Below are 12,024 nucleotides of genomic sequence, written 5' to 3' on the forward strand. Positions count from 1 at the left end.
AGGCTTATATTCCACTGGGCACAGTGATTGGTTCAGGTTGGGTACTGCATAGGCACAATGAGACTCAAATCTGGAAATATATTTTATTTATTTTTGGATAGAGACAGAGAAATTGAGAGAAAAGGGAGAGAGACAATCATTACTAATATATATACTTTTAACAGGATATCTTCCAGAAGATTTCTAGTTGTACCTGTAATTCTTTTTTTTTGTCTTGTAAATCATTACCTCTTTAATAAGACAGAAAGAATTTTCAAAATGGTTTCCATCTTTCAGTCTTCTGTTTCTCTCTTTTTCTTTTCTTTTTTTTTGTAGTCAACAGTAAATACAATAATTTGTATGTGCATAACATTTCCCAGTTTTCCACATAACAATACAACCCCCACTAGGTCCTCTGTCATCATGTTTCTCTTAAAGCATCACTTGTATCTATTCATGCTTGTATTATCTATAAGATTATTTATGCTTGTACTTCCATAACTATAATTCCTTCATGTGTTGTTTTATATATTGCTTTATATATTGCAAAGCTGACAGCTGATTTTATTTTAATGCTTTTCATCTTGATGTAGCTGGGAAAAGACAGAGCTTTAATCTTGAAGAAATACTTTCATGAGAGATTTCAGCTTGACTTTTTTTTCAGCTTGACTTTTCCAATAACACTTTGAATTTTGAAATTGGTTGGCCTTCTTTTAAAGATTGTGGTCTGTAAAACAATAATTTCCCCAATAAAGGAAAAGAATGTTTTTTTTTTAAAGGACAACTACAGAAAGGTTTCACTAGTGGCGCAAAGCACAAGGACCGGCATAAGGATTCCGGTTCGAACCCCGGCTCCCCACCTGCAGGGGAGTTGCTTCACAGGCGGTGAAGCAGGTCTGCAGGTGTCTATCTTTCTCTCCTCCTCTCTGTCTTCCCCTCCTCTCTCCATCCTATCCAACAACAACACCAACAACAATAATAACTACAACAATAAAACAACAAGGGCAACAAAAGGGAATAAATAAATAAAATAAATATTAAAAAAAAGGTTTCACTAAAAAAAAAAGACCCTCAAAACTAAAGGAATTGTCCTACAACTGTTAGAGCCTTATTTCTTGGCTTGTTGATTCCATATTTAATGGTGGAGTGGTCCATCTGATAGCACATTTATAAAATAGTTACATTTATGAGGGCTCTTAAATGGCTTTGGTGCTCACAAAGAAGAAATGGCTCTTTGGAGAATAATGGTTGATTACTTGTTCAGTGAGAGCAAAGTCCTTCCATTTCTGCAAAGAAGAGTTCCTAGGCTATTAATGAAATTTCTTTTCTCAATATCTGGAAACTTTTCAGGTAAGTTTCAAGAAAATTTAACAGAAATCACAGCCTCAAAAATGTACACAGGAAGTGCTTTTGGAAGCATATCTGGAGAATTCAAGGTCAGGATCTGTAGGCTTCTCTTTCTTTCCTATATTGTGATAATTTCCCCAGAGGTCTCATTCTCCAACCCTGAAACAGCAGTAAGTAGCAGGATGGGCTATAGGATTAGGACTAAAGTTAAGGAAGGAAAGATGAACCCAGATGTGGATCTCCACTCCTTGTTACTCTTTTGAAGTACAGACATGGTCCCTGCCTCCTATCTGATAATGCCGTTAACTGTCCTTTTATTTTTGTCTCAACTTTTTCTTAATTAAGAATATACAAGAATGTGGAACAATCCAGACAACACAACAATATTCAGTGAAAGTGCTATAGCTTTTCTCTATCCAGCCTTCACACTCCCAACCTCTTTCCCTAGAAGCAGCTGTGGTTACCAGGTTACCACTTTTCTTTCCTTTTCTTTTCTTTTCTTTTCTTTTCTTTCCTCTTTTCTTTCTTTTCTTTTCTTTCTTTCTTTCTTTCTTTTTTTTTTCAGCTAAAGTCTTGTCTTAAAGGTATTAAGCTATTCAAAAATGATCTCGACAACTTCTTGGAATTCCATTATCTGCGCTAGGACTGTGTAACTGCTTCACATTGAGGGCATGGAGGACAAAAAAAAAAAAAAAGCTTTCTTCTGTCCTCCTAGTTCCATTGTACAATTGTATGGGGAACAAAAATCTGTCAATTTATAAAATATGTCCTTGGCCACAGATTAATTTCATAGGAGAGGCTCTGGAGGCAGAGCATGATGACCTTTGAGATCCAGATCCTCTGCAGAGGACCTAGTCTGTGGAGAGAATGAAATTTAAATCTATACACCCAGGCTATTTGTGTCACTCACTTTTTTTTTAAAGTTTTTATTTATAAAATGGAAAACACTGACAAGACAATAGGATAAGAGAGATACAATTCCACACAATTCCCTTTTTAGTCAAACTTACTCTCCCTTTCTTCTTAACACATCAGAAATTGCATTGCATATCTTTTTGCTTGTATGGGGACATTTCTTTAAGACAAATCTCAAGATGTTGAATTACTAGGACATATATTCATCTATTAGAAGATGAACTAAACATTCCCCCAAAGAAGTTATATCAGTTTATTCTCTCATGGCATGTAAGAATTATAGATTTCTACATATTGGTCAAATACTTTTTATTGTTATTGATCATACATATTTAAGTAAGATATAGATGTTAGGTTTCTATTTAACAAATTCACTTAGAATAGATATGGATAGGAAGTAGCAATAGTAATCTTAATTTCTTCATATTTTAACTAAGCTATGCACATGAGGTTCATACACTCATTGGCTATTTATATCTTTGAACTATAACTAATTCAAGAGAAATCTCAATCAAGAGAAAAATTACATGCAAAATTTGCTTAATAAAATGCTGAAGTATTTAATTCCACTTGAGAATAATGCTATAATTTTAATTAATTTTTTTTAACCAAAGCACTATTAAACTCTGGCTTCTGATGGCATGGGGGATTAAACTGGAACCTTTGTTGCCCAGGTTTGAAGGTCTTTCTGCACAGCTATTTTCTTTTTAATTAATCATAAACAATCTATTTACTTTTATATGATGCTAGGAACATAATGCAAGCATAGTAACACTGAGACAATTCCCTAGTACAAATTTTGCTATGTATGTAATATTATGTATCAATATATTATATATAAATATATATACCACTATCTCCTCTAATTCAACAGATATATGATTTGTTTTTTTCTTTTCTTTTCTTTTTGATTTTTTTTTTTCTAAAGTGAGTGAATAGAAATAGGAATTCTAATTTTGTTGGAAGGTAAATGCTATCTATCTATCTACCTATGTATCTATATATGAATGGCAGGGATGAGGACTAAGAATCTAATAGACTGGAATTTGCCAGATGGCCTTATATACAGATGTGGAAATGTCTTTACTTAAAGCTGTAATACATAGAGTGGGCTTTTTTTTTCTTTTTTTTTTGCGTCTGGGGCTATCGCTGGGGCTCAGTGCCTACACTATGAATCCACTGCTCCTGGATGCCATTTTTTTCAATTTTTGTTGTTATTGTTGTATAGGACAGAGAAATTGAGAGAGGAAGGCAGGCTAGAGAGGGAGAGAGAAATACATCTGCAGACCTGCTTCACCACTTGCAAAGCAACGCCCCTGCAGGTGGGGAGCCAAGGGCTCAAACTCGGGATCCTTGTGTGGGTCCTTGAGCTTCCTACTATGTGTGCTTAACCTAGTGGGCTACTGCTCTGGCCCCTTTATTAGCGATTTAATATTGATTTACAAAAAAGGTAACAGGGGTACAACTCCACGTCATTCCCAAGACCAGAGTTCTGGATCAATCCACTGTAAACTTAGGCAGTTCTTCCAAGGTTGCTGATATGGATTAAGTATTATGTCTACGACTATCTGTCTATATTTGTATGTATTTGGCTATATATATCCAATTTTCTTTTCCTTTTCAAGTCATACATACACTTATTGTTACATCCAAATGTCACTCTCATTTTTTTCTTCTTTTTTATTTTTTTATTTATAAAAAGGAAATATTGACTAAACCATAGGATAAGAGGGGTACAACTCCACACAATTCCCACCACCAGAACTGTGTATCCCATCTCCTCCCCTGATAGCTTTCCTATTCTTTAACCCTCAGGGAGTATGGACCCAAGGTCATTGTGAGATGCAGAAGGTGGAAGGTCTGGCTTCTGTAATTGCTTCCCTGCTAAACATGGATGTTGACAGGTTGATCCATTCTCCCAGCCAGTCTTTCTCTTTCCCTAGTGGGGAAGGGCTCAGGGAAAGTGGAGTTCCAGGACACATTGGTGCGGTTGTCTGACCAGGGAAGTCTGGTCAGCATCATGCTGGCATCTGGAACTTGGTGGTTGAAAAGAGAGTTAACATACAAAATCAAACAAATTGTTGAACAATCATGAACCTAAAGGCTGAAGTACTGCAGCTGAAGAGTTGGGGGGCCCTCTATTTTGTAGATGGCTAGTAGGCATATTTTAGTTATATTCCAAAGGTCCTGTGGCTATCTATACTAGTGTGTTTTTTGTTTTTTTTTTTGCCTGAGCCTGAAATCTGATATGTAGGTGGATCCTAATTATTGTCTGGGGAGGTGATGTTATGGCTGGCAGAAGGACCAGAAAGCTGGGATCAGGGTAGCTCCCAAATATGGAAAAGGTGTATAAATATTGTTGCTTGTAAACCCCATCGATTTGATGTGATCTGGAGCCCATATTCAGCTTAGGAGCCCGTGTGACTTCTGCATCCCTGTAGATCTGAGCTCACATTCTTTGGTCATAAGTAGGGACATTCCAAGCTGCCCCAATATCAGGATCCATCTTCCTCAGGTGTAGCATAGAGTATGTTGTCCAACCTCCCTTCAGAAGATGGAACATTCTCTACTGTTGTTGATCCAAGTTGAGGACAAGGTCCTATGGGGTCTCTTGTGTTGTTCCTGATAGAGATGACTGATAACAATGGTGAGAGGGATTTATTCTAGGCTCATCATGTTTCTTTGGGAGTCTCAGGACTCTCCAAGTAGGGCCGCAACTGATGGGGTGGCCTGATAGTGACTAAAGAGTCATTGTTAAAGTATGCCAGTCTCTTGCCTTTATTCAGCTTTTGCAGTCCTTGCTTTGATGAGGTTAGCTTTGGAGTGAGTGAGAGAACCGTAAAAGGAAGTAGGTTAGGAGGGTATCTAAGTCTAAGTAGACACTATTTCATTATGAACTTTTTACAGACTCACTACAGACTATTGTGTATTTTTGTTTTCAGGTATATAGTTTGCCCTAATTTATGGATACATGTGAACATATGCTCTATCTTAGGGGGCTTGGTCTATATCTAGGTTTTGGGACTTTGTTAGGAAGTGAACCTCCTGGAATGGAATTAGAGAATCCTATGAAAGGAAAGGTCTCACCCAAGTAATGAAGCTGAAGGGTTGACATTCCATGCTTGACGTCTCTGGACACAGCCTGAAGTGAAGCATGCTGAGGTGGTACTCACTGCATTGATTAGGTTGGGCGGATGGAATACCATTTGGTATGAATTGAGAGAAGCATGCAGTAAAGTGAGTACCACCCTAGAGGTTCCAGGACTGGGGGAAATACAGATTCTAAAAAGGAAATGGGAGGATCCTTCTGTCTTAGGGTTTAAGAAGACAATAGATAGTTATTACTATAATCACATTATTTGGCAGTTGGGTTAACTTTGAAATATCCCTTTATTAGGATTCGCTGCATCATACACAACATCACCATAATTTCTGTCCTTTGACATTATTTGCACATAGCTGTGCCACCAGTTGCTTCTGTTCTTCCTGGTCTAAGCTTTTAAGAGAGTCAACATATCAAAGACTCAGCCTATGTGTTAAACATATCAAAGACTCAGCCTATGTATTAAAAAGACTCAGTCTATGCTTTAAAAAGTTTGACCCCTCCTACCTTATGCTTTTGTTCACTAATCCTTTCTTAAATTAAAAATTTAAATAAAAAAAAAAAGTTTGAGACATTCAACTGATTTTTCCCCTCTCATTAATTAAATAGTGATTTATATGATTTATATGACTACAAATTAATAGGAGTGTACATAAACACCATTTCTACCACCAAAAGACTGTGTCCCATCCCCCACCTCTCCCCTCACCCTCACCCTCAACCTAGGGTTTTGACTTTGGTGCACTACTCCAAATTCAGTCAAATCCTGCCTTTCAGTTTCTCTTTTTGTTCTTCTTTCTCAACTTCTGTTGATGAGTGGGATTGTCCCATACTCATCTTTATCTTTCTGACTTAGCTCACTTAATGTAATTCCTTCTAGCTCCATCCAAGATGGGTCAGAGAAGGTGGGTTCATTGTTCTTAATAGCTGCATAATATTCCATTGTGTATATATACCACAGCTTTCTCAGCCACTCATCTGTTGTTGGGCACCGGGATTGCTTCTAGGTTTTAGCTATTACGAATTGTGCTGCTATGAACATAGGTGTAACACATTTCTTTTTGGTTGGGTATTATGGAGTCCTTGTGGTATATCCCTAGGAGAGAGATTACTGGGTCATATGGAACAATGACATCAATAACAACAACAATAATAACTACAACAATAATAACTACAACAATAAAACAAGGACAACAAAAAGGGAATAAATATTTTTTTAAAAATTTATGACTAAAATTAACTGCCTCACCTACTTGATCCAGGGTGTATAAAATATATATATATGTATATATATACACATATATGTATATATATATTTAGGCCTAAATATAAATGTATTTATATTTATCATAAGAGCCTGTGTAAAATATGAATCCCTATTGGTCTGAGCTTGCAGCTCATGGCCATAGCTGGGAACATTGCAGGCTGCACTCATTTCATGACCAGTCTTCCTTGAGTGGCAGGGCAGGATGACTCAGCCTTCATTTGGAGACTGGGGCAGTTCAAGTGGGATTTTCTTATATAAAGTTCTAGCTTCTTTGGAAACTAGAAGTTTGTAGTAACATTATAAGAAGTTTCCTTGCTAAAAATACAGTGCAAAATAAATTCTATTTTTATAAATTATAGTTAGGAAAAATATTGAATCATTGGTATAGAAAATTGTTCTAATATTATTGTTTTCATTTTTCTTTCAGGCATTAGAATTCCAGGATCAGGTTTTTTTTCTACAAGTAATAAATGTTCATGTAAAGATACCATCTTAAAATAAGGCATTTCAGCACGAATACTCATGGCAAATTACTATGATTCATTTGTTTGTGTTTCTAGGACTTTGCTTTTACATCATGTCTAGTGCTTGCTTTGAGATATTTTTGAGAGTAATGCTCTAAATTCAGCACATAATGTAGATATGTGCTTAATAGAAGTTTAAAAATATGTTTTTTGCAAATTGCCTGCCTCTCCGCCTTTCCTAATTTGTCATCTGTGTTAAGTGGATGTGGAGACAATTTAATGAATACAATTTACCATAGGCTTTAGCGAAAAAATAAATTTGATCTCAGGGGACCACAAATTATAGAATCTCGGAAATGAAAAGGACACTGAAAGGTCATCTGGCTTGTCCTTCATTTAGGCAGGCTTGCACTTCTCATTACAGCTGTGAAAGAATCCATCCTAATTCTGAAGAAATTCTGGGAAGAAAATCTTACCAACTCTCTCTTTATCATTAATGCGAACCATCCATCACTTGTGGGAAATTCATCCCTAGGATATCTAATTTCCTCATGCTTGCATTTATTCTCATTTCCTTTCTACGAGTTTTTAATAACATCTGAATAAAGATTCTGTTAACTAACCATTTTAGACAAATTAGCTTGGAGGGAGGTAGCTCATCGAAAACTCCTAAGACTGGGTCTGGCCCATAATAGTTTCTCTAAGCTATTAGCTGCCATAATATAACTATCATGACTATCAGTACAGAGGAGAAGATTGAGATCTAAGTCTGTTTCACCAAATATTTTTGGGATTAGTAGTTTGCCTGCTTAGTGATGCTGAACTGGGTGTTGTATCTTAAGTATACATGCTGGTGCAGTGGAAAGGAATGCACGATCAATCATTGATATGGGAATAGGCAAGAGACATGTAAGAAATGGAAATACATTCCTCTAGTTATTGCTGCAAACTTTTTGAGGGCTGGGGAACCCATATTATGAGTATTAGGCCCCCTAGAATTTTGCACAATACCCAACACAGAAAGACACAGTATGGATTGAACACTAAATGTTGACTATTTTAAACTACTCAAAAATATTTATGTTATACTTTGCATGTTATGACTATCTTCCAGTTCAATGCTTTGATTAAAAAACATATTCTTGTAGGATGATCTCACTTTCTGGCAGAAATTGAAAAACAAGATCAGAAGAGAAAACACAAGTAGAACCTGAACTGGAATTGGCGTATTGCACCAAAGTAAAAGACTCAGAGGTGGGATGGGGAGGAGAATACAGGTCCAAAAAGGATGACAGAGGACCTAGTAGGGGTTGTATTATTATATGGAAAACTGGGAAATGTTATGTATATACAAACTTTTGTATTTACCATCAAATGTAAAATATTAATTCCCCAATAAAGAAATAAAAAAGTATATTCTTGACACCTGGTTGAGGGTATATTACCATGACCAAGGAGTGATTCAAGCCATTCCCCCCACATTTGGGGGGTGGGGGGGGGCTTTACAAGTGGTGCAGCAGTGCTGCAGGTACCTCTCTTTATCTATTCCTCTTTCTCTCCATCTCCCCTATCAATTTCTTTCTGTTGTATCAAATAAAAATCAGAAAGAAAAAAAAGAAAAGAAACATAATGGCTACAGAGAGTATTGAATTTGTCCTGTAGGCACTGAATTCCAATGAGAATCCTGGTGGCAATTAACCAAAATGTCCTTGAATAAAATGTTTCTCAGGTCATGCCTCTCTTTTTCATCTTCCCAGTTTTTCCTTATTTGGCCACAGACTTCATTATATCATTGAGACTCTCCTCTGAAGGTGCTTTAAGCTATAGAGGTTGGATTCAAATCTGGTATCTTATTACAACCATGAGCTTTTTGATGTGTTCTGATATTTCATGTACTGTTCTGATGCTTTTTGACTTTGAATGTGAGGAATAATACATTCAAAGAGATGTCACAATGTTTTAGTCAATCAGAGGCCTCCACGAAAAATTTTCCCCTGATCAGGATTGCTGGCCACTTTGCAAATTGGGCTCTAAAAATTTGCTTGGGCACTTTAGAATCTTTAGTTCCTGGAAGGCTGTTGGAGGAGTCATAAAGATTGAGAAGTGGAACCCCTGGTACAAAATCAAGGGATGTGCTCAGTTTGGACTCCAACAAACAGTATATGCTGTTCTGCAGCTACTGAGTCACCCTGTTAAATCCATCTCCTTACACGAAGCTGACTATAGGAAAAGATAGAGAATGGAGGGAGTCGGGCTGTAGCGCAGCGGGTTAAGCGCAGGTGGCGCAAAGCACAAGGACCGGCATAAGGATCCCGGTTCGAACCCGGCTCCCCACCTGCAGGGGAGTCAAGGACCGGCATAAGGATCCCGGTTCGAACCCGGCTCCCCACCTGCAGGGGAGTCGCTTCACAGGTGGTGAAGCAGGTCTGCAGGTGTCTATCTTTCTCTCCTCCTCTCTGTCTTCCCCTCCTCTCTCCATTTCTCTCTGTCCTATCCAACAACGACAACAACAATAATAACTACAACAATAAAACAACAAGGGCAACAAAAGGGAATAAATAAATAAAATAAATATTAAAAAAAAAAAGATAGAGAATGGAGCAAAGAAAAGTGTTCCCCTTCCATCCTAGTTTTCCCAGAGTGGATAGATGGCTTTATCCCTCTCTTGCCTTCATCTTTTTTCCTGGTGTAAATTGTGCGCTGTAGGGTTTATTTTTCTCAGGATAAGGGAAGAACTGGGATAGAGAAACACAAAGAAAGGGCCATATAAAAGGGATAAGAATGTTGCATTCAGCTAGGTGAACAAGGGTAAATTAAGTTCAGTGCAAATGTTTCTAAGTGTCTGCCCCTCTGTGAAACTACACAGACTACAGAGCCATGGAGCTTGTTTCATGGTTACATGTTACCATGCGACTAACCAAACAAGGACTGTTGTGAATTAGTCTCAGGAACGGTAGTGGAAAACTATCTTCCATCTTTTTTTCAATTTATTATTATTCTGCCTCCAGGGTTATCACTGGTGTTTGGTGCCTGCACTATGAATCCACTGCTTCTGTGACCATCTTTTCGATTTTTTTGATAGGACAGAGAGAAATTGCGGGGGGCGGTGAGACAGGGAGGGAGAAAGACACCTGCAGACCTGCTTCCCCCACTTGCAAAGCGACACCCCTGCAGATAGGGAGCCAATGGCTGGAACCAGGATCCCTACACAGGTCCCTGCACTTGGTACCATGTGCGCTTAACCTGGTTCCCTGCACCCCCATCTTTTTGCCTCTAGGATTATCACTGGGGCTTGGTGCTGGCACTATGAATCCACTGCTCCTGGTGGCCATCTCCCCCCCCCCCCCCTATTGGATAGGACAGGAAGAATTTGAGAGGGGAAAGAAGGCAGAGAAGGGGAGAGAAAAGCACCTGCAGGCCTGTTTCACCGCTTGTGAAGCAACTCTCCTGCAAGTGGGGAACGGGAGACTTGAACCCCGATCCTTGCGTGGGTCCTTGTGCTTGTACTATGTGCGCTTAACCCTATGTGCTACCGCCCGACCCCTCAATCTATTTTTTTATCTTACTATAGTGTACTAGCTAGTGGTCTACTTTCTTCTTTTTCTTCCTTTCTTTCTTCCTTTCTGTCTTTCTTTCTTTCTTTCTCTCTCTCTCTCTCTTTCTTTCTTTCTTTTTTTGGTTTTTTTTTTTTTTTTTTTTTTACAAAATAAACCAAGAGTTATACTTCTATAGGCTGTCAAAAACAACTCACTTGTTTCCTCCAACAGATGAGTGGCTAAGAAAGTTGTGATATATATACACAATGAAATACTACTCAGCTGTTACGAATGATGAAGCCATCTTCACCTCATCTTGGATAGAGCTCGAAGGAGTCATGTTAAGTGAGATAAGTCAAAAAGAGAAGGATAGATTCAGGGTGATCTCACTGGTAGGCAGAACTTAAACTAGAGCAGAAAGGGAAAACTGAAAATAAAATTTGGACTGGGTATGGTGTATTGAACCAAAATAAAAGACTTTAAGGAAGAAGGACAAGAAGGTTACTGGGGTTGGGGGGTGGGGCGGGTCTGTAGTCCCTGTGAAAGAAGGAGGAAAAGGACCTAAGTTGAGGGTGAGAGTGTATTGCAGACACCTATCATGATAAGATGAGAAACTGCACTGGAAACCATTCACCTTCCAATAAAATGATTTGAAAATATCGCTTGAAAAGGAGAGTACTTTGAATGGTAATGGGGCCAACTTCTTATTTCCCCCAGACACAGCAGTTATATCCTACACTTCTTCACAAACCTAGATGCCTCAGTGGCCGGTGATGAGGTGTCAGGAAACCATGGTTTGCTGGGTGGTAGGCATGTATGCCATGCTTAATGTACAGTGGCTACATGCAGAGAACTGAAATGACACAGATGATTCATTTACACATTTATTTTCTATCTTTCTTTTTCTACTAGACTGAAATGGAGAACAATGCTAAATTTATAGACATTTTGATATAAACAAGTGCTTTGATGTTGAACAGTTGTCCACAATACTACATGCATCTCAGTATGCTGATTGGTGTAGAGATATTGAGTTGATCAGCAAAACTACTAATATGAAATCACATTTTTGTTTTATGGAGTTAAAATGCGGCAGATATGGAGACATTGATACACACACCATTAAATGGGAGAGAAAGGCATTGTGTTAATGGTGCACAATGGACAGCTGAATAGATACAAGTATGCTAAATGGTATCTTCTTTGCAAAATTGAAAGAAAACATTTTGTTTGCAAATACAATGATATAAAGCATGTTGAGGCAGATGAATGAGACTTGACAGAACTTTACTACATATGCATATGATTTAGCTTCTATTGAAAGTTTGTACTGAAAATATTTCAACATAGTTTAGGATGAAATGCCAATTCTGTTATGCATTCAGACAGGACAGGGGCCATCTGATAAATCAT

The sequence above is a fragment of the Erinaceus europaeus genome, chromosome 1 (genome assembly GCF_950295315.1).
Source record: "Erinaceus europaeus chromosome 1, mEriEur2.1, whole genome shotgun sequence".
Lineage (NCBI taxonomy): Eukaryota > Metazoa > Chordata > Mammalia > Eulipotyphla > Erinaceidae > Erinaceus > Erinaceus europaeus.